At 38.8% G+C, this 21,831-nt stretch overlaps 1 long non-coding RNA gene across 4 annotated transcripts in view; it reads left to right on the forward strand.

Moving 5' to 3' along the window:
• The window catches only part of LOC139337196 (uncharacterized), a 54,910-nt gene extending 33,123 nt beyond the window's left edge, over positions 1–21,787 (forward strand). For all 4 annotated transcript variants that reach the window (XR_011602524.1, XR_011602523.1, XR_011602521.1 and 1 more), the window contains 5 exons: positions 11,633–11,867; positions 14,385–14,608; positions 18,598–18,670; positions 19,198–19,247; positions 20,652–21,787. This is a non-coding gene — a long non-coding RNA (uncharacterized lncRNA). The remainder of the gene's footprint in view (positions 1–11,632; positions 11,868–14,384; positions 14,609–18,597; positions 18,671–19,197; positions 19,248–20,651) is intronic.
• The last annotated feature ends 44 nt before the right edge of the window (positions 21,788–21,831 follow it).

The following is a 21,831-nucleotide window of genomic DNA, read 5'->3' on the forward strand; positions in this document are numbered from 1 at the left end:
ATAAATTGTATATTATGAATACTTAATTCCATTATCTCTTGCAGCCTATTTACTCTATAGAACAGTGTCACCTTCATGATAAAAGTGACAAGTAGATACGTGTAGCCACAGAAGAACGAGAGGATCATAGAGACACACTCCTATAATATTTCTATGATCATGTAGTAGCATCTGTGCTGCTCAAAATACACCGTTCTAAAAATATTTTAGACTAGACAGGTGAAATTAACCTGCGCTGACCACAGCATGCTCAGCTGCTACACTAACATAATTCAAGCTAAAGTTAATACTGGCACAACCACAGTATGTTTTGAAAAATAAGCAGTGTTAAAATGCTGAATGTTGACACCCAGTAAAATAACAGTTCTCCCATTGGACCACCCCCCCTTTAACAGTCATAAAAGAGACTCTTCCTCCCAGGAGCATTAGATGTCATTCATATAGAGTCTTTAGTTTTAGTAGAATTAGTTTGATTTCACCAGCAAGTTTCCAGTTGCTGTAAATTCAAAAAAATGCAATGGTGTAGATTCACATGTTCAAGCACTGCTGTGCACACTTTCATAGTCACATGACCTGATGGGAGTTGTTTTCATGTTAACTGGACAAATTGAGGTCTTAATGGCACTGTGAAAACTGTTTACAAAAACTACAGATTTTTCTTTGGTTACTCAAACTCTTCAGTTTCCATATTAAGACACCTCAAATGTTAAGGGTCAGAATATTCCAAATTGAGTCTTAAATATTTGCCACATTTCTTTTAATTTTGATTTTTTACAATCTGCTAATTTTGCTAACATGTGCTGCTACATCTTTAAATATTGATTCAGATTTTTATTTTTCATGTCTTTTTTTCAGACCTAAGTTAATATTTTACAGCTTAGCATGAAAGTAGATTTACCTCTTATTTTGCTTAGCTCTGCACCAAAATATGAGGCGTGTGGTGTGATGGGGGCACATTTCCAGATGCAAGTGTGGTGTAGTGTGTGTGAGTGTGTGTGTGTGTGTGTGTGTGTGTGTGTGTGTGTGTGTGTGTGTGTGTGTGTGTGTGTGTGTGAGAGAGAGAGAGAGAGAGAGAGAGAGAGAGAGAAGAGAGAGAGAGAGAGAGAAAGAGAGGGCAAAATGCCATGTCAGTTTAGATTGGAGGTCCTGTTCTCTGCCAGGATGTCCTGTAGCAGAGTCCACCCTCCTGGTTATGGCAGCATCTTTCCATACATTTACCCCAAGATGTACAGTATATATGGCTTTGAATCTGTCGTTTTACCTTCCCTTTTTGACACACACATGCAATCACACACACACGCATACACATGCACGCACACACACAAGCACACATGCATGCGCACACACACTTTTTTAGTTATGAGTCAATAGAAAGCAGACTTGTCCAATAGGTGGTCATGGAAAATGATTCAGGAAAGTGGGAAGGAGGGAAGTTAAGGTTTGGTAAGAGTTTACTCTGTGGCCCCTGACGCAGGAAACACACACACACAAACAGAGGCAAACACACACACAGCAGTGCATGTCCAGACGTCACTCAGTGCTGTGAGAGCCACCTCTGTGGTTCCGTAGACGTAAGTGAATGAAGCATCACAGCATACAGTCCATTTAATTCATACACACACACACACGCACGCACACACGCACGCACACACACACACACACACACACACACACACACACACACACACACACACACACACACACACGCATGCACGCACATGCACACAAAAATATAAATAGACAATATTTCACATTCTTTTCTTTCATCCCGTAACCATGTGCACACACACGTCAGACGGTTAGATGTATTTCCTTGGATATTTGTCCGATGTTGTTGATCCAAACATCAAGGCTCACATTCATACACACACACACACACACACACACACACACACGCACACACACACACACATGCATATACACAATTACGGTGTGGGACTAATAATAGTTTCTTTTGTTTGCAGCTGTTACTTCAAGTTCAGGAGCTCACTTTTAATGTAGTCAATTCAAACTATAAAGTAAAACTGAAATTCATATGCTATACTTTGAATTATTTCAATTAAGATGACCTCTTTATATTTTATTTTTACAAATTTTCAACAATAAGATCATTTCATGAACAAGGTGAAAGTGATTCCTCACTTTGTCTTTGCAGTTTGGTAAACACACACACACACACACACACACACACACACACACACACACACACACACACACACACACACTTGCATATGTCAGGAATGCACAAAAAAAGTAAATTCTCACTCGTATGCTGACGCACTCGTGCTGACACTTACTGACTCACTCTCACACTTTCTCTTCTCCTTGATCTCTCTTTACTGTCACACACACACACACACACACACACACACACACACACACACACACACACACACACACACACACACACACACACACACACACAGTATGGATTTTAATAAACTTGCTCAAACTCCGTCTTTTTCAAACTTTCCCAAGCATGTTTTTGTCATTCATTTGTGTTTCTCCACTTCTTAAATGTAGCAAATTTTTTAGACTGTTCATGAACGCAGACAAAAATGATCGGTCAAAGTAACAACAGTTACAGTACAAAAAAGAAAAACTTTTTACTCACATTTCAGCTATTTCCTTTTCTAATTTGTAAAACTACAATTCTGCTTCTTACTGAGATTCAAATTTTCCTTAAGCACTTTGATTTTCCTCTTTAACATTTTGATAAATTTACGTGAAGCTCTTTTAAAATGCTGCATTTTGCACAAAATCACATTATTTTCACAATGCACAAGAATGAATAATTCACATGTGATGCAAAGTTTTGAAGCAGCATCACATGTTTTAAGTGAAACACACATAAAGGAGTTCAGAGGTAACTGAAAATCATTATGTCTGTTTCCCTCTATCCCTCTAACACTTTTTTAATTTGAAACCAAATGAAGCAAATGTAAATACATGGAAATTGTATCTGTTATTAAGCTTTTTAATAACTTTTCATTAAGAAGAGTCAGAAACAAAGGATACCCAAATACACACACATTTCAATATAATAATCTTCTTATTAGCCTGTAAGTTATTGAATGAAACTTGCTCATTTTCATTTCTGTGTGGTAGAACTGATGCACAAAAACATCACAGTGGTGTTTCATTGTGGTTCTGATTCTGAAGAATAAAGAGCTTTGCAGGTACAAAAAAAACAACACAGGAAAGGAAGAGAGCGTTTCACCCGGTCAAAACTTTCCAGTGTGTTCTGCGCAGGAAATATCAAAAGATTTAATCCTCCAAACCCAGAAATATAACCGCTCACAAAGCTCATTAAGCCAAGTTAAGGAAGCTATATTTAAACAAACTATATCCATATATGGAGTTCTAATTTGGCTGTTAGTGTATAAGAAAACTCCTTTAATGACACATTTTGGCTTTATTTAGTCTACAAGAAATGTCACTGAAAGAGAGGATGTTTGGAGCTTTAAAACATTACTGCTTACATCCCACAATTGAAAACTTCACCAAATATCAAATTATTTTATGGATTTACTCCCTCATTGTAGACACAAGTGCAGACAACAGAGAGACAGATGATACGTTTAAGATTTAATTGTTACTCATTTGTACCTGTAGGATGTTTCCATGTACGTATGTTTAGTTTTATGTGTAGAGGTTATGAGATATTTGCCTCTGCAACTGTTGCTAACACTACAATATATAATGAACATCAGTGGAAGTTTGTTTTAGGGTTTGTTTTGGATCTTAACAATAAAAACACAATTGAATATTAGTATACCTGTATACAGCAGTGTGCCATTGGAACATATGGAGTTTAAGTCAGAATCAGAATCAGAATAAGTCAGGAGTGCATTCTGCTTTTAGAGAACAAAATTTAGAGCTCATCCAAATTTTGTAGGAATATTTCTTATGTATCTGACACCATATGAAAACACAAAGTCATATTTTTACTGAATTCACGATCTGATTTCAGGTCAGACCACAACTGAAGCACACAGATTAAATGTGAGAGTCATGTGCAGTGTGTGGCCATATGACCCAATCAGAAAGAAAACTAAACAATAAAAACATTTAAAAGTGTAAAACATAAAACATATTTTAAAAACAGAATCAACTAAGTCATATGATTAAACCCTGAATTTTTAAACACTCACTCAGTTTGAATGTTTATCCTCATTTAGAGCTGTTTGTGAGTCTGGATGATCTGCATCATCTGAAAGCAACAACCTCTTCTGTCTTTTATTATGAATTTAAAGTCTCAACATGTAGAAAAATGGAATTTTCAGTTAAAATGCAGTTACGTTTTGTCTCATGTCAGCTGATCACTGTGGCGGCCGGACATGCAGAGTAAATCTGACTCCATATTGTTGCCAGATGTTGAACTTCCAGACAGATTAAACATAAATGCATAAGTCAGTACAATGTCTACTGCTCTATCTACGTCTATATGTGCTGTGATATACTGAATATTTCCACATCAGACAATACAGGAGAATGTCTGTCCAACCTTCCTGAAGTCATCTCTGCTGAAGGTTTGTCCAAACCTTCAGTTTTTTCTCTTTTTTTGTCACCTCTCACTGTAGTTCAGCTGAGGGCATGGAAAAAGGACAAAAATAGGATTTTTACCCCCTAAATTCGATTGTTTCAGGTAGATTTTCTTCTTAGTTCCTCTAAACAATGTCCTCTGACTGTCCAGCCACCGACATCCAGATGATACAAAATGTGATTTGATAAAAATGTTGATGCACTCATCTGAGTGGCCTTCAGTTATTACCTTATTGTCAAAGACAACAAGCTTAATGAGCAGCAGCCAGTGGTGCACGGAGTGTTTGTAAGCTCTTCTTTAATGTTTGCCCCTCTGACGACATAAAGGCTGCTCTACCTTTTTGGTAAAGGTTGTTGAAGCTGCATGCAGCCTGAAAGGAACACCTGCAGACGCTACTCAGGGTTCAACAAAATGTACCTTATTCAGACAGTGCTTTTATTTACAGCTGATATTCTCTTAGAAACAGACTAGAATTGAATGTCAGTCACAGATGAGACAGTAAAGGACAGTGTTCTTTGTAGCTAAAATGCAAACACAACATTATCTAATAAAGTATGTATAAAGGAAACTAAAAGAGGGTTTTTTTTAATTACTTCATTGTGTCTGCCCTCCACTGAAGCCAAACTTACGTCAATTTCATCACATAGAGAGAGAAATGTGACCTTAGTTACCACTTTAGTTTCCTCAAACACTTTCCTGTACCGCTGAAAATGATCAGCTCTTGAACATAAAGTTAGAGTGGCTTTAGCTTAAGTATTGCAATGAATTTCTGGGTGAAATCTGAGCATGTGTGATTTAGTTATGAGCATTATTTCAATCAAATGCTTGAAACTTGATTGGGTTATGAAAAAGTTATGAAAAATGTAGCTCCACATGGAGCTACAGAGGACTGTTCACCTCCTCACACACCTCCTTCACCTGCACTGTTGGAGCAAGAGGAGGATAAATGTTCAATGAATAAATCAAACCTCAACCACCTTATTTGGAAATGTAAACAAAGGTTTTAGCAGCTGCAATCCAAACACACACCTCTTACTATAAATGTTGCTGTTATTAAGTCTTGTTTTATATACTAGGTGGCGTTATATCAACCCCCCCCCCAAACCTCCCCATCACATAAAACCTTAAGGAATGAGGGATTTTGATGCAAAAATTCACAGAAATTTGCATTTTTGCTGCATATTTAGCATTTCACAAGCAACAAATAAACACTTAACACATGCAGTTTTCTTTTCACTGTGTCTGTAAGCACAGCTGAATTCAGTAAATGTACAACCCTGAACCTCTCTCCATCCTTGCTTGGGAGCGACTGAGCCTTTCCAGGATGCCCCTTTCATGCCCAGTCATGATGCTATCACCTGTTACCAATCAACCTGTTTACCTGTGGAATGTTCCAAACAGGTGTTATTGGAGCGTTCCACATCTTTCCCAGTCTTTAGCTGCTCCTGTCCCAACGTGTTTGAAACGTGTTGCTGCATCAAATTCAGAGCAGATATTTACAAAAATCAAGAATGAAGCTGATGAGGGAAAATATTAAATATATTGTCTTTGTACTTCATTTATGTTTTACACAGCATCTCAACTTTTTGGGAATCAATATTGTAAGCAATTGAATATTTAGAAATTTTACAGTTATGTTTTTCTGTGTAAATTGTAAAGTAGCAGCTGTGACTTAGATAAAGATTCAACATTGCCTCGAAGGAACTGACGCTCAGATGAGGTGATACAGTCAAAAATACAGCTTGCTCAGTGACTCTGGAGGTTAAACTGTGACTGACTGTTGTGAGACACGCCTGAAAGGAGGTTTGCAGATATTCCTACATGCACTTTTATACATTAAACATTTAAACAACAGCTGACATGTTTAATAAAACACTTAAAAGCAAACAGATGACAAACTAGAAAAGTTAAAGATACAGTAAAAGTAAAATAAGATTTAAATAGACTTTCAGTTTTTCAGAGTCAAGGTGTGTGTATCAAGACCAAACACCCAAAAATGATGATTTCACTCCTGTTTTCTTTTCTTTGCTCCTTTTTATTCACCCTCTCCCCATTTTCACTTTTGAACATCAGCAGATCAGAGCTGGAGTGAGGAAAGAAAAGAGGAAACAAATACAGGCTCACTTTTTTCTGTGTGTTTTTTGGGTTTACTCAATCAGTTTTGAAACAGTCGTAGCAAAAAAGTCCCTCAACCTACAGAACGACTAATGTTAAAGTATGAAAATCACGACAAACGTTCCTAAATCTCACCAGATTGCCTTGATTAAATGATATTTTTACTGTGAGTGGAACACTGGAGCTTTACAGTAAACTAACTAATAAATAATGCTGTTGATCGAGTTTCTGCCTTTTCAATATAAATAAATAATAGAAAATAGCTTGGAATGATTTTTAATTTCTGACAATTGCAGATCAGTCAATGTGTGTGTGTGTGTGTGTGTGTGTGTGTGTGTGTGTGTGTGTGTGTGTGTGTGTGTGTGTGTGTGTGTGTGTGTGTTTCACCAGGACTAAGCTGAACAAACTCTGTGCCATCATCACTGGAAAAGCAAATTATCAGCAGTTCAATTCATAATATTTAATCCAATTGAAATTCTTATTCTGATATGTATTTACTGAAGGGGATGATGAAATAGATGTCTGTATCAGCTCGACTTTCTTTTCCCAGCGTGTTGGCTCCTTTGTAATCTCCCCACAGTAACGGGGTCACGATCAGGGCAGCAAGACTTTAACTCTAACGGTCCAATCGTGTAATATTGATGATGTACAGCAGAAATTTAAGATTATTCTGCTCTAATTTGCAGTTTGGATATGAGTCAGATGCATGGAAAACGTCTGTGTAACTAAACTTAAAAATTATTCAGCTAAATGGGTCAATTGAAAATACAGTTTGCTGAACTGATCAAAAAAATCAGAATGTTTTAGCCTTTTCTGTCCCGTCTTTGTGTTTTATCCTCACTGTTATATGTCTTATTTTTACAGAAAAAAAAGAATAATCCAAACCTCTTCAATAATTGGTTTAGTTTAAAAACATAAAAAACAATATCAATCAATCAGATCAAATCCACTTTATCTTCTCTGCATCTTGCTTGTCTGTGATCTTTCCACAATAAAAGGGTCGTGACTTCTAAACATTAAATGACAGTATAAAAACACACAGTTACACACAGGCAGCTGTGTGTACAGGGGAGAAAGAAACCAGTTATGTTGCCAGATCAATGCAGATATGTGCAAATGTTCAAATTGTGCTGCTGTCGGTTTGACTGTCGTTTGTAAATTAAGCACCATTATTCACTGAACCTTTGTTAGTGTGAACTTTAATGTATTTTTATGTGTTTGAGAGTAAAAAAAGGAAAGTTGTAGGTGTGTAAGTATGTGTCTGTGTGTGTATTCCTGTGGCATCACTTCTTTTTTGTGTTTGTGTGCTTTTAAAATAGTGTGTTTTTGGCACGCAGCGTATCGTCACCTTGTGATACACTCTCATTTATTGTGTGTGCGTGTGTGTGTCTCACCATAACGTCACAGCAGATGCAGACTCAGTTTTGTCAAAAAGGGAAACTGTGAGCAGTCTGTGCTGCTGGGTTGAAAAAAAAAAGGTTCATACCCTTTTACGTGCTCTCACACACACTGTTTTTCTATTAATTACAGTCCAAACTCCATGCATGTGTTAAATACTTGCTTAAATACTTGGAGCACTCGAGCAGTTGTTTCATCAATGCAGTACCAACAATAATCACAGCCAATGTGTTCATGTAGTCGTCAGCCAAACAAAAGTTCATCTCAGCTCGTGATAATGGTAAAAACTCCTCCAACAAGGAAATAATCCTGCACACTCCTACAAAATCATTAAATGAATATAAACTAAAAAGAAAATATTGTGCAAATATACAAACAAAAACTTCGGTCAAACAGTCACAAACTCACACATCCCAAACTGCGTAGAGGAGTAGAAACGACTCTGACCTGCAGCTGCGGTCAGCACATGGCTTTTGTGCCCATAACTAAATTAATACAGTGAACAATTTTAATGGAATAGTATGTGTTTCTGTGTGTGTGTGTGTGTGTGTGTGTGTGTGTGTGTGTGTGTGTGTGTGTGTGTGTGTGTGTGTGTGTGTTTGAATGACAAAGAAAGAGAGAGCCTGAATACTGATAGCTTCATGCATTTATACGCTTCTGGATGTGTGTTTGTGGTTCGGTGCAGACGTGGCCTGATGTTTTTCTTGCTTTTCAGAGGGGCCAACATTCAGTCAACATGTAAACAACCTTTGTCTGTCTGTCGCAGCATCTGGGTTATTTTTGGACACACCTCACGTCATCCGGACGCTGTTAATTCGTGAGAAGTCAAAAAGCTTAGTTCAGATGCTGAGATCTTCCCTCATTGTCTCATCTACAGCAGTTCAAGTCAGTTAATATAATGTTGACATATAATGTTTTTACCTCTTGATAAAGCTTTACACATGCATTCATTTTAGTGAGGAGGGCGTTGCACTGGAGTGATTTCACTGAGTGAGTCCATAGCTGTGGACTGCTCATTAAGTGCTTCAAATTTTTATCAATAGTTTAGTTTAGCATAGATTTTCAAACAGCTTGAAACTGAATCTCTCGACATAAGACAATTCTTAACTCTGCTGTCCTGAAACATGTTTGACCATGAATAAAACCAAGGTTAAACTCTTCCAACAGGACTTTTAGAGCTCCTGTTTCATGCGTGTTTTAAAGGCTGGTGTTAATGTTAGTATTTGTGGATTGAGGCTGCTGAATGCTAAGATTCAGTATATTTAAATGTGATTGTTCTGAAGCCAAAAACATTTCAGATGAGCAGTGTCTCCCCTCAATCTTTTTTTCAGTCTCTCCACAACAACAGCACTTATACTGTCATAAGGCACGAAAACATTCATTTGAAACCTAAACTAATGACCTTTTAGATGTGTCTTAGAGTTTAAGTAAAATCATGCCCAAACCTTCATCATATCAAGCAGAGATATTTCGACAGGCTGAGTCCCGACCTGCTGAACGAATGCGTTGCACATTAAATGCCACCAACTTGCTTGATAGTGGGGATTTTAACAATTTTAAGAGTTTAGGAAAAGGAAAGATTTTCTAAAATATTGCAACAAAGTCAGATCTCTTTTCAGGGAGCATGAAAACAAGGAAAGGAAAAGTTAAACCCGTCTGATAAAACCTATTAAAAGCCTAGTTTCATAACTAACTGATGAGCTTCACAGTCATTCTGAAAAAGAAAAACTGCCTGTTCACTCATCTCAAACACAGCAAGGTGATCAAAGCCACAATAACAGGTGAAATTAGATTGTCTGCCTTTTAAAGTTGCCTCCCAGATGTTTATTTCAACTTAAACGTCTGGTTGTCCTTGATGCACGTCTGCCATTTTGTTGTGGCCATCATTGGGTTGGCAGTCAGGCATGTGGAGAACAACTGAATCATAAAACCCTCCTTGGCGTCATTAGTGCTGCTGTTTACTGCATCCACGTGTGCTTGTCTCCATGTGTAGGAGTGTTTTTTAGGCAAAACTACCTCTAAAAGCCTTCTTTTGAGAAGCAGTGCAGCTTCAGTGAAGCCTCCTCATGTCTGACAGAAAATGGCTGACTGTACAGCTGAAGGCACAGAGCTCCAGAGAGGCAGAGCAGCACTCCTGCATCTCAGAGGCTGTTTTTTCAGAAAGCTTGTGCTAAAGGGGTTGATGTCGAACTCTCAGAAATTAAAACTGATACTATTTTAGACAATTCATTCTGTAAAAGAGGGAGCTGGGCAGAGAAAACTCATTGTAACACACATTATCTGAGTCTGTTTTTGTAAAATTGAGTCTTTATTTTGTCAAGGCAATGCAGTTAAATTTATCTTGCACATTTCATGACAAATAAACTCAATGTGCTTTACTTTAAAATGCACAAAGTGAGAAAAGGAAATTTAAGAAAATGTTAGAAGAAAAGAAAAAAACACCAAACCATCCAGAAGCAAAGTGGTGACAAACTGTGAGCCCACCCTGACAAACACAAACCATATGATTCACACACACACACACACACACACACACACACACACACACACACACACACACACACACACACACACACACACACACACACACACACACACACAGTAACTTATATCGGGGTCTGAAGTAAATCTCTGTGATCAAAATTCATTATTTACATTAAAGGGTGAAGTATGGGAATGATGTAAGACACATAGAATTAATATTTAAAAGGAAGTTAATGCTTTAAATACAAGAATCAGACTTTATGCACCACTGATGTGTGAATAAAGAATCAGAACAGCCACATAAAGACAGCAGGAAAACAGAAACATAAGATTAGATAGCTGAAGTTGCAGTTGTGAATACTTCTAAACATTAAATGACAGTATAAAAACACACAATTACACACGGGCAGCTGTGTTTACAGGGGAGAAAGAAACCAGTTATGTTGCCAGATCAATGCAGATATGTGCAAATGTTCATATTGTGCTGCTGTCGGTTTGACTGTCGTTTGTAAATTAAGCACCATTATTCACTGAACCTTTGTTAGTGTGAACTTTAATGTATTTTTATGTGTTTGAGAGTAAAAAAAGGAAAGTTGTAGGTGTGTAAGTATGTGTCTGTGTGTGTATTCCTGTGGCATCACTTTTTTTTTGTGTTTGTGTGCTTTTAAAATAGTGTGTTTTTGGCACGCAGCGTATCGTCAACTTGTGATACACTCTCATTTATTGTGTGTGCGTGTGTGTGTCTCACCATAACGTCACAGCAGATGCAGACTCAGTTTTGTCAAAAAGGGAAACTGTGAGCAGTCTGTGCTGCTGGGTTGAAAAAAGCGGGACGCCACATTTTGTTTTCCACCCCAAAAAAGGTTCATACCCTTTTACCTGCACTCACACACACTGTTTTTCTATTAATTACAGTCCAAACTCCATGCTTGTGTTAAATACTTGCTTCAGGTCATGAAAAGGTTTTTCATGACATCTTAGTGTTAATCAGGTCATTTTTTGTACCCTTGTTAATGTGCATGCATGCCACTAAAAAGTGTGTGTATGCCATGTTTTCTCCTAAATGTGTCATTTTGTTTATATTCACAGAGCTCAAATGATGATTGTGAGAAAAGGGAAAATGTGACCCAACATCCAATGAAGCAGAGAGGAACAATAAAGCCTGTGGGACCCGGCAGGGAGGGAGGAGGCAGCCCGACGGGCAGCGAGAGAGCTTGGATCAACCGAGCACCACCCGAAATCCTGAGAGTCAGGCTGGTTTGAGTGGGACAAGCTGCCCCCCTGTCCTCAGATCCAGACAGCCCTCTAATCCCACTGTGGGAAGGTAAATTGGTGGTACTGTTGATTGTTAGCTATGAATGGGTCCCAGTCGTGCTGAAAACAAAATGTATATGAAAACAAATGTATATAAACACTGATAGAATTGTAAACTTGTCACTTTTTCACTGTAAAATCAATGGACAAAAGTCTTAATTGAAGCATTTGTTAATACTAATGTTACAATTGTAAAATTGGTTTGAAAAAATGTCCAAAACAAGACTTTAAGTTACTTTATCTGTCTGCATAAAGTCTGTGTATCTGCAGGTAGAGAAAAGAGGAAAATAGATGGAAAGACAAGCTGAAAGGGGAACAAAGAAGAGGCTGGTCAGGACCAACAAGTACAGCACAGTGACAATTAATAATTACGTTAATGGAACATATAGTGTCCACAGAGTGGGTTAAGAGTCAGCGCCAGTGTGGGTCCCAGGCTTTGCTGCTGAAGTCAGCTGCAGTCAGGAAGAAACAAAAGAAAACATTATAACCTTCATGAGGGGAGGAATTACTTACAACTGAGTGCACATTGAATACCTTTAAATGTGATTATTTTGATGTTGAAGAAATTAAATATTCAGTAAAAGCTGGTTCAGTAAAATCAAGTCCAAACCTCCATCATGTCTAAGACTGATGACATCAACAGGCGCATATTCAGTTTTCATTTGAAGGCAATTATCAGGGGCCCCGGTGGTATCAAGTCCTAACAGTAAGGATATGGATTCAATTCCAGCCGGGGCCTTTTGCTGCACGTCTTCCTTTGTCTGTTTCCTACAGCTGTCACTGTCAAATAAAGCAGAAAATGGCAAAATTTTAATTGAAATTAAAAAAAGGCAACCATTAGATGATACATGAGTCTAACACTAATCTGTACACTTTGGTAACTTCACCTGATTCCTCCGGTTCAGGGCTCTAAAGTGTGTGTGTGTGCAGTGTTTGTGTGTGTGTGAGGAGCTTGTGTTTGCAGACTTTGAAGTGTCGACCACAGCAGGTGTCTCACTGGTTTGTGCGTCATTTTAAAAACTCTCCACAGTGACTTCAGTGGGGGGAGGTGACGTTACGGCCTCCTGCTGCTATTCTATACACTCCTTTGCATTATTTTCATACAGAATTGAACACATTTATTAACGCTATTCAGAGCATTATTTTAATGTACAGTGTTTTTTTCACTTAATGTCTTTATATTTACCAGCTTTATTATCACATGAAGAGTGACAGTCCGTGTGTGTGTGTCTGTGTGTGTGTGTGTGTGTGTGTGAGAGAGAGAGAGAGAGAGAGAGAGAGAGAGAGAGAGAGAGAGAGAGAGGGTGTATGTGGGTTTGATTGTGTTTCTTAGCATCTACATACATAAATGAAAAATGGGGCACAGTGTGTGAGTGGTTGATGTTATATGTGTGTGTTCATGTGCATGCATGCGTGTGTGTGTGTCTGTGTGGTATTGTTCTCATTTCATTACGTCTATGAGATGAATGTAAGTTGCAGTTAAGCTGCATTTGGATAAAATATCTATTCAAATGTTATAAAAATGTTTTGTAAAAGTACAGGAAAATTGTCTGCAACACACACATGCTCACACTAACACACGCAAGTTTAACGAAAGTCACACACACTCGTAAGGGCTGGAAATGTGTGTGTGTGTGTGTGTGTGTGTGTGTGTGTGTGTGTGTGTGTGCACATGGTTATGGGATGAAAGAAAAGAATGTGAAATATTGTCTATTTATATTTTTGTGTGCATGTGCGTGCATGTGTGTGTGTGTGTGTGTGTGTGTGTGTGTGTGTGTGTGTGTGTGTGTGTGTGTGTGTGTGTGTGTGTGCGTGTGTGTCTTTTTATCGTCCTCAACATGAAACTGAGAGATATATATTTAATCATACAACCATTATATATCAGGAGACATTTATATTTTAATCTATTATATTAAAGAACTGAATCCAGCTTGTGTGTAAACCACTAACTTTAGCTTTGTGTTATATTATGTCATGTTAATTCTAACATACACGACTGAGACAAACATGACCAGAAATGCAAACCTTATTATGACCTTCTGATCTTGTCTTTTTTATATCTGACAGAAAACTAATTAATGGTGAAAACGTTTTCCCTGCATGCTCATTATTGACCCCCCCCCCATTTAAATTTCCAGTAATTGATTATGTTAATTTCATATTTGACAAAGCAGATGTTGAATTAATTTTATTTGAGATGATGAATTTACAGTTTATGTCTTCAGGGATGCTTTTGCTATAAATCAAGCTGTTTACATTAAAAATACGCTGCACAGAGAGTGGATGGAGGTTTGAGTGTGACATGCACCTCAGTGTGTGTGACTGTTTCTCTATTAATTACAATCTCACTTTCATGCATGTGTTAAATATTTGCGTCATCTTATGGAAAAAACATGACTCACTGTTTGACAGCCGCACAGTGTTGAACTTGATCTACCTCTTAGTGTTGTCCAGGTCAATTTTTTCCACCAAAGTGTGTGTGCTCCATGTTTTTTTTGCTGAATCTGTCATTTTTCTATACTTTCAGGACTCAGATGGTGATTGTGAGGAGAGAGAAAATGGAAATAAATACAGCTGATGAAGCAGAGAAGAACAATAACAGCTGTTGGCCCCAACAGGGAGGGAGGAGGCAGCAAGACGGGCGGCGAGAGAGCTTGGATCTACCAACACCTTTTTTCCAGAGGCACCACCTGAAACCCTTAGAGGCAAGCCGGTTTCAGTGGCCACGCCCAGTGTTCCCAGTATGGGAAGGTAAATGGGTGTGACTATTGATTGCTTAATCATGAATTGCTCTGTGTCTGGTGAAAATAAACATTTTGATTGCAGATGAAAACAAATGGATATAAGCACTGAAACTAACCTGAACTCGACGTCTTTTTCACTTAAATCAATGACCAAAAGTCTTAATTCAAGAAGTGACTGTATGTTATAACTAGACACCACTAAAGGTGAAAGCCAGAGTAAAATTGACTTTAACAACTACCAAAACTACTGTTTACGTGGCTTGATTTGTCCAAAAATGTTCAATTAGGGCTAATATATTATATTGCAAACATCTTTAGTTTGTCCACATACAGTCTGTGTATCTGCAGGCAAAGAGGTACAAAATCTCCAACAATCAACAGCTCGTGTCCTTGAATGCAGAAACTTTTGCTCCAGCTGAGCTTAAAAGCACACCTGCTTGTACCAGTTTCAAACCACTTTGTAGACCCTGTCAGGATATTTGACATTTCAACCATTCAGCTGCAACTTGAAAACAGCAGAACAAGTGAGTTTCATGAAATAGTTCAGGGGACAGTGCAAGGTGATTCAGTGTTTTAAGGACAGGAGTGTTAGCTGCAAACAGCACACCTGATGTGACACCAGCAGACATTTTTGGCAGATTCTGGATCAGTATTTGAATTTGTTTTCACCGAAAACTTTGCTGGATCCAGAGATTTTGTCAGATCTTGATATGATGGTTATAAACAGTAGCATTGGCCTAATCTTTCACCGGCTCACCTACTCCAGGGTGCAGAAATCATCAGGGGAGCTTCCTCCTGAAATGGCGAAGAGTTTGCTTCCTGAATGTTAAAGTTTGCCTCAACAATATCTAATGCCTTTCCATAGGGGGTTGGAAAATAAAAACCAACAGGAGGACTCAGTTCTTAAAGATGAGACATCTTAAACCTTCCCAGAAAAACAGCACCACAACCCTTCTTAACAATGTAAACATCAGCTGGGCAAACCTCACCCCAGAGTATTAATTATTTTCTCCTGAAATTGTATGAATGTCTTGACGAGAGTTTGTCTGATAGGGGTTTTTGACACTCAGCCCCAGTGCTAGTATTTCTGGATTAAATCATCTGATTGCTTGTGCGTAGTTGCCACATTATTAAGTACACCTAGCAAAAATTAATGCAGTCTAATACAACAGTCCTGCAATAAATCCTGTTTATTCCTGTTGAATCTGTTTCAGAGAGGCTTTGGTTCAGCTGTATGATTGTTCTGGTGGATGCAGTTTGTGGTGCTGCTGAGCTGTATTATGTTCCACAAAGAGGTGTTTCTGATATTCAGCCTACCATCACTGACATAAATGGGGTGGATGTAATAATGCAAACACGTGTCAGTTCACAGGACATTTCAGCAGCACCACAAACTTCCTCCTACAAAATGATCATGAAGCTGAATCCAGAATCAGAATCAGGTTCATTGCCATGTAGGTTTCTACATTCAAAGAATTTGCCCTGGTATTTGTGCATTACAATAAACATACTGTAGTAGGAGAAAATGAAAAGCAAGTACAGCACTAAGGCCAAAAATCATAAATAAAACAGAAGTCTACAAAAAAGAAAAATGAGGAAAATATAAAATGAAAGGAGCTGTACAGTCTTTAAAATGAGAGGATGGAATATATTTACCAAGGAAAATACAAAAGTTCACATTCTAAAGTATAAAGAAAATGTGCATTGTGCAGACATAATAATCTAAAAATGTACGTTCATTGAGTCATACGTGGAGACTTATGTTAATGTAGCATGTAGCATCTATGATGGGGGCGCAATAAGAGTCAGTGCCAGCTGCAGTCAGGAGGACATTATAAACATTATAAACTTCATGAAGGGAGGAATTTAATGCCCTTAAATGCGATTATTTTGAAGCAAACAGATTCCTCTGCATGTCTGTTCAGTCGTTCACAGCAGTTGCTCCACCGTAAGTCACAGAAACTTTCATTTGAAACCCACGCTGATAGGTTTAGTTTAGATGGGTTTGATAGCAGGTTTTACTGAGTGATACCTTAAAACTGGATCAAAAAAGTCAAGTCTAAACCTAAAGACAGATGACATCAACAGGCTCATATTCAGCTTTCATGTAAAGGCAAATATCAGGTGAAATATGAGCCTAACACTACTCTGGATACTTCCCAGACACCTGATCCTCCTGTTCAGCTGTCTAAAGTGTGTGTGTGCAGTATTTGTGTGTGTGTGAGAAGCTTGTGTTTGCAGACTTTGAAGCGTGGTGTTGACTCACTGGTCTCACTGGTTTGTACGTCATTTTGAAAATTCTCCACAGTGACTTCAGTGAGGGGAGGTGATGCAGTGTGGTGACGTTACAGCCTCATTCTGCTGTTATACAGGCTCCTTTACGTGAGGTTTCACACTGCGCATTAAATTCATTTGAAACAGTACTGAACACAAATGTAAAACCACAATTAGAAAGTTTTTAGAACATCATTCTAGTTTAAAGTGTTTTAAACTTCTCAGGACTTTTTTTTATCTTAAAGTTGTGGGGTTTCAAATTGTAATTTACTAGCTTTATTATCACATGATGAGCGACTGTCCATGGGTGTGTGAGAGTGTGTGTGGGTCTGACTGTGTTTCTGAGTGCCTACATACGATACATAGTGCATGAAAAACTGGACACAGTGTGTGTACAGCTGGCTTTTTATTTCTGTCCATGCAGAGGGAGTGCAGGGTATTTCATTCTTTTTTTTTATTTTATTAAGTCAGTAATGTGAATGTAGGTTCATTCACACTCACAGGTTAAAATGCTGAGTGCGACAAACACACAAACACACATGGCAAATATCAGTTAAACTGCTGTAAAATGTTTTTGTAAAAGTACAGGAAACAACACACACACGCTAAAACATACAAGTCTGCAAGAGTTATACACACTCATAACAGCTGGAAATGTGTGTGTGTGTGTGTGTGTGTGTGTGTGTGTGTGTGTGTGTGTGTGTGTGTGTGTATCATCCTCAATAGATGAAATAGATGAGCAACAGTTGTTTAAACACACTATATATAAAGGCACACATAAAGTCACATTTTAATCTATTATATTTAAGAATTGAATCCAGCTTGTGTGTAAACCAGTAACTCTAGCTTTGTGTTATATTATGAAATGTTCGACCAGCATGAAACTTAAATGTAAAACTTATTTTCTTGTCTTATTTATATCCAAGAGGAAACTGATTTGTGATGAAAGCATCTTCCTTGCATGCTCATTATTTCCAGATTTAGGCAGGGAATTTCACATAGTTTATAATGTAAATTTCTGTGTTGATTTAACAAAGAAAATGATGAATTCATTTTTCTTTGGGATGATTTTTGATGAAATTACACTTTATATGTTCAGGGGTGCTTTTGCTGTAATTCAAGCTGTTTATGTAAAGACTATGTTGCAGAAACAGTTGATGGAAGCTTGAGTGTTACATGTGGCATCAGTGTGTGTGTGTGTGTGTGTGTGTGTGTGTGTGTGTGTAAGTGTGCGCGTGTTGGACAAAAACATGTATGTGTTTTTTTTTCAACATGATGATGAGACTGAACAGATTGTACAGACTTAAAGAAATATTAAATGTGAATGTGAATGTGTTTGGGGTTTTGTTTAATTTCTTGAATGCTTATGTCTGGCTGCGTGTGTGTGTGCGCGGTTCTACATATGCGTGTGTGTGTGTGTGTGTGTGTGTGTGTGTGTGTGTGTGTGTGTGTGTGTGTGTGTGTGTGTGTGTGTGTGTGTGTGTGTGTGTTTGTGAGTGTGTGTGTGCCATCACTTCTGTTTCCAAATCATCACTCGACGGAGTGTGTGTGTGTGTGTGTGTGTGTGTGTGTGTGTGTGTGTGTGTGTGTGTGTGTTTCTCATGCTCCGTGTTTTCACTGTGTCAGTGTCTGTGTGAGTGTGTGTGAGATATAAAAAGTCTACTATATGGCGACACAAAAGGTTTGTAATTTGATCTTTTCATTTGTATTTTTTTCTTGCAGGAGATAAAAAGACTATGTGACAGCAGCCACCATGTGAGACATCTGGAATTAACAGACACACACAGACACACAGGTATGTTATATGTTTCATGTTATATGTTACACACACACACACAAAAACACAGCAAAGAACGTGCACACTAAATCGAACTGAGCGCAAACACGAATTCTACTTATAATCCTATTTTTAAACACTTAATTGCTGACTGATAAGAAAAACTGTCAAATATTATGGTTAGAAACTAAAGCTGATGTAAAAATATTAATTTTTAACTGACGAGACAGAAAGACTGATTTTTTAAATTCCAGCACAGTACAAATTAGTTTATTCCACTGAGTGAAAGCTGAGTTTTCTAGTTATGAGGCTGATTTTTTTTTATATATATTTTGCTGGAATTGCAGCTGTCAGAACCCACTCGGACCACTGATATTTGCTGTACTGTCTCTGTCATCTTTGTCAGTCACGTTTGAAAAGTTACAGACGTGAAAATATAACATAAGAGGTTCAAATGTCACTCTTTTTGGAGAGCACAGCTCTGTCTGTTTACCTGGAATTAAATACCAAAAGATGAAGCTAATTGCGGCTCTCTTTGTCCTCAGATGCAGCTGCTGTGATGTTGCTGTCATCATCAGATGGAAGAGGGCTGCAGGTATGTATAAAATCTAATAAACACATAAACCATAATTGTAAATGTTGGTAGTAATATTGTTGAGAGGATGCACTGAGCCTGTGTCGATGGTCTGATCATTTTAAGGCTTTGGATATGACTGACTGGGCAGATATTTGTGAAGGGGGCTGCTGGTTTTTAGTTAAAAAAGGGAAAGTTAGACTGGGACTTTATTGAGGGTGTCACTTTACTCGGAGTGAGCATGTCCCTTCCCGCTAATGTTACGGATTTTGGGTGTGTAAAAGAGGATATTGGCTGTGTGTTGATGTTGCTCAGATACCTCCTTTAAAATGTGATACTTTGGGCTGATACAAGCAAGCTGAGCCACAGACTTCAACGGTGAATATCATCAGCTAAGAGGGCAAAAACGGGACGAGGAGCAGTGGCTGCAGGGGGGACAGATGTGTGTGAAGGACGGGGCGGGAGCGGTCTGCTGGCCGGGCTCTGTCAGGTGTGTGTCTGCTGCTCGTACACATGTGGAAACCGCTGTGCAGGGTTGGGGGTCATTTATATTGGAGAGGCTTTGGAAGGCTTTCAGGAGGGTTTGCGTGTGTGTCGCTGTCCACTTCCGCGGTGCTGAAATGCGCGTTTCAGCGCCACAGAGGCGGACAGCCACGCTCCAAAGAAGAAAACAATTACAGTCAATTGGCTGTCCTCTAAACTCTGGCGAAGTGTGTTTATAAGCTGCAATATTGGCAGCAAAACCTCAGCGTGTATTAACGTAATTTATAAAAGCAAAGTGGCTGAAATCAGTGCTGACAGTCAGGGTATTTTTTATTATTTTGTCCATTGGAGGAATTATCAGCACGGAGGAAACATCAGTGCTAAACGCTGGCCTGATGTGGATCTTTTTATCTTGTTAAATTATGGCAGTTTTTACTCACCTTAAAAACTTTTGCTTCACGATTAGTAAAATTACAAGATGGAACTGGGACACCCCGTGTGTGTGTGTGTGTGTGTGTGTGTGTGTGTGTGTGTGTGTGTGTGTGTGTGTGCTGAGAGGAGGGGGTTAGAAACTGAAATTGAATTGCTTTGTGTTGCAGGATTTGGGGTGTGTGTGCTTTGGGCTGTCGATACTGGGGGGGGGGGGGGGGGGGGGGGTGTATCCCATAGAAGCTGTGCTTTGTGGTATCTTCGTGGCGCACGCTGGTAAAAATAGATAATTAGCTCTCTTGTTGCCTGTTTTGTGCATATAAAGTATAAAAAGATCATCCTCCAAAAAAAAAAAAGCAGCATCATGCGTGTTAAGCAGTGAATAATCTGATATTCTGGTATGCATGTGCGCTTTTCCTGCGTTTTAAACTCTTGTAGATGACACAGACACATGTGGGGATGTTCACGGAGAACTGTGCACGACTAAATCCACACTTTCTCTCTTGTTTTCAGCTGTTGGGCTTCGAGGACACGACAGAGACGTGAAGGTGGACTCTCAAAACGTCCGATAGGAGTGTGTGTGTGTGTGTGTGTGTGTGTGTGTGTGTGTGTGTGTGTGTGTGTGTGTGTGTGTGTGTGTGTGTGTGTGTGTGTGTGTGATATGTGAAATTTGAGGATATTTCAAGTTATCAGTCTTCACACCCTTTGAGGCCCCTCTCTTGCAAAACCAATGTCATGTTGATGGCTGTGTTGCACTGCACTTAAATGATGTGGGTGTATTGTTTTTAATATGAAAATTGTTGGCAAATGTTTGTGTGCAAAAACAAGATTCATACTAGAGGCTGTAAGTTGCTAATTGTAGCCTGTGTACAATTTATTAAATTGTTGATTAATATGTAATAGTGGCAGTGATGGCAAAATATAAACTGTGCTGTAAAAGTCATTTTTGTAAGGATTCTTTTGTGAAAGGTGACATTTTGTAAATATATATACTCACATATATATATGCACATTATGACTGAGAGACATCTGGTCAAAAATCATTTCATTTCACCCCCGTTTTAAATGGTCAAACAACTTGCTGCTCCTTCCTCTCGGTGTCACGTTGGCTTCGATCCCTCCACTTGTGTCAAAGAATGCGAGCAGCTGCGTGATGACTGCCAGCATGCTGACACATTTTCATACTTTTGTCCCTCTGCTGAGTACATGACAGGCTTTGCTTTGCACCACAGAGCCCCGGTTTGTCATAATTTCATGTTTAGTTTGGCTGTGCGTGAGGGAGACAGGGAGCATGGCGGCAGAGGGGGGAGGGAGGGTGCTGGATACTAAAAAATGCTGTTGCAAATAGTCTTTCAGGGTCGGAGTGGGGAACGGAGCACATACTGCTGAGAGGAGCATCGTGACAGCCGGATGTGCTGAAAAATCCAGCATCTGCGAGCACGACTGGCTAATTCATGTGCGTGGAAATGTTAAAAACACAGTTAAATAAAGCGATACAGATTCACATGCCTGTCTCAGTGTTTATGTAACACACACATCTCATCTCAGCTTCCCCTCTCAAATGTTTAGGATGGGGAACTTACTACGATGGGGGCAATCTCGCGAGAGTGTGAAAAGCGAAACTTGGGCTGGGAATTGTAGTTTTTGCTTTTGGGGAGCTTGGACTCGCTCATGTTGCGACAGAGGTGAGTGT

Source organism: Chaetodon trifascialis, chromosome 10 (assembly GCF_039877785.1).
Source record: "Chaetodon trifascialis isolate fChaTrf1 chromosome 10, fChaTrf1.hap1, whole genome shotgun sequence".
Taxonomy (NCBI): Eukaryota; Metazoa; Chordata; class Actinopteri; order Chaetodontiformes; family Chaetodontidae; genus Chaetodon; species Chaetodon trifascialis.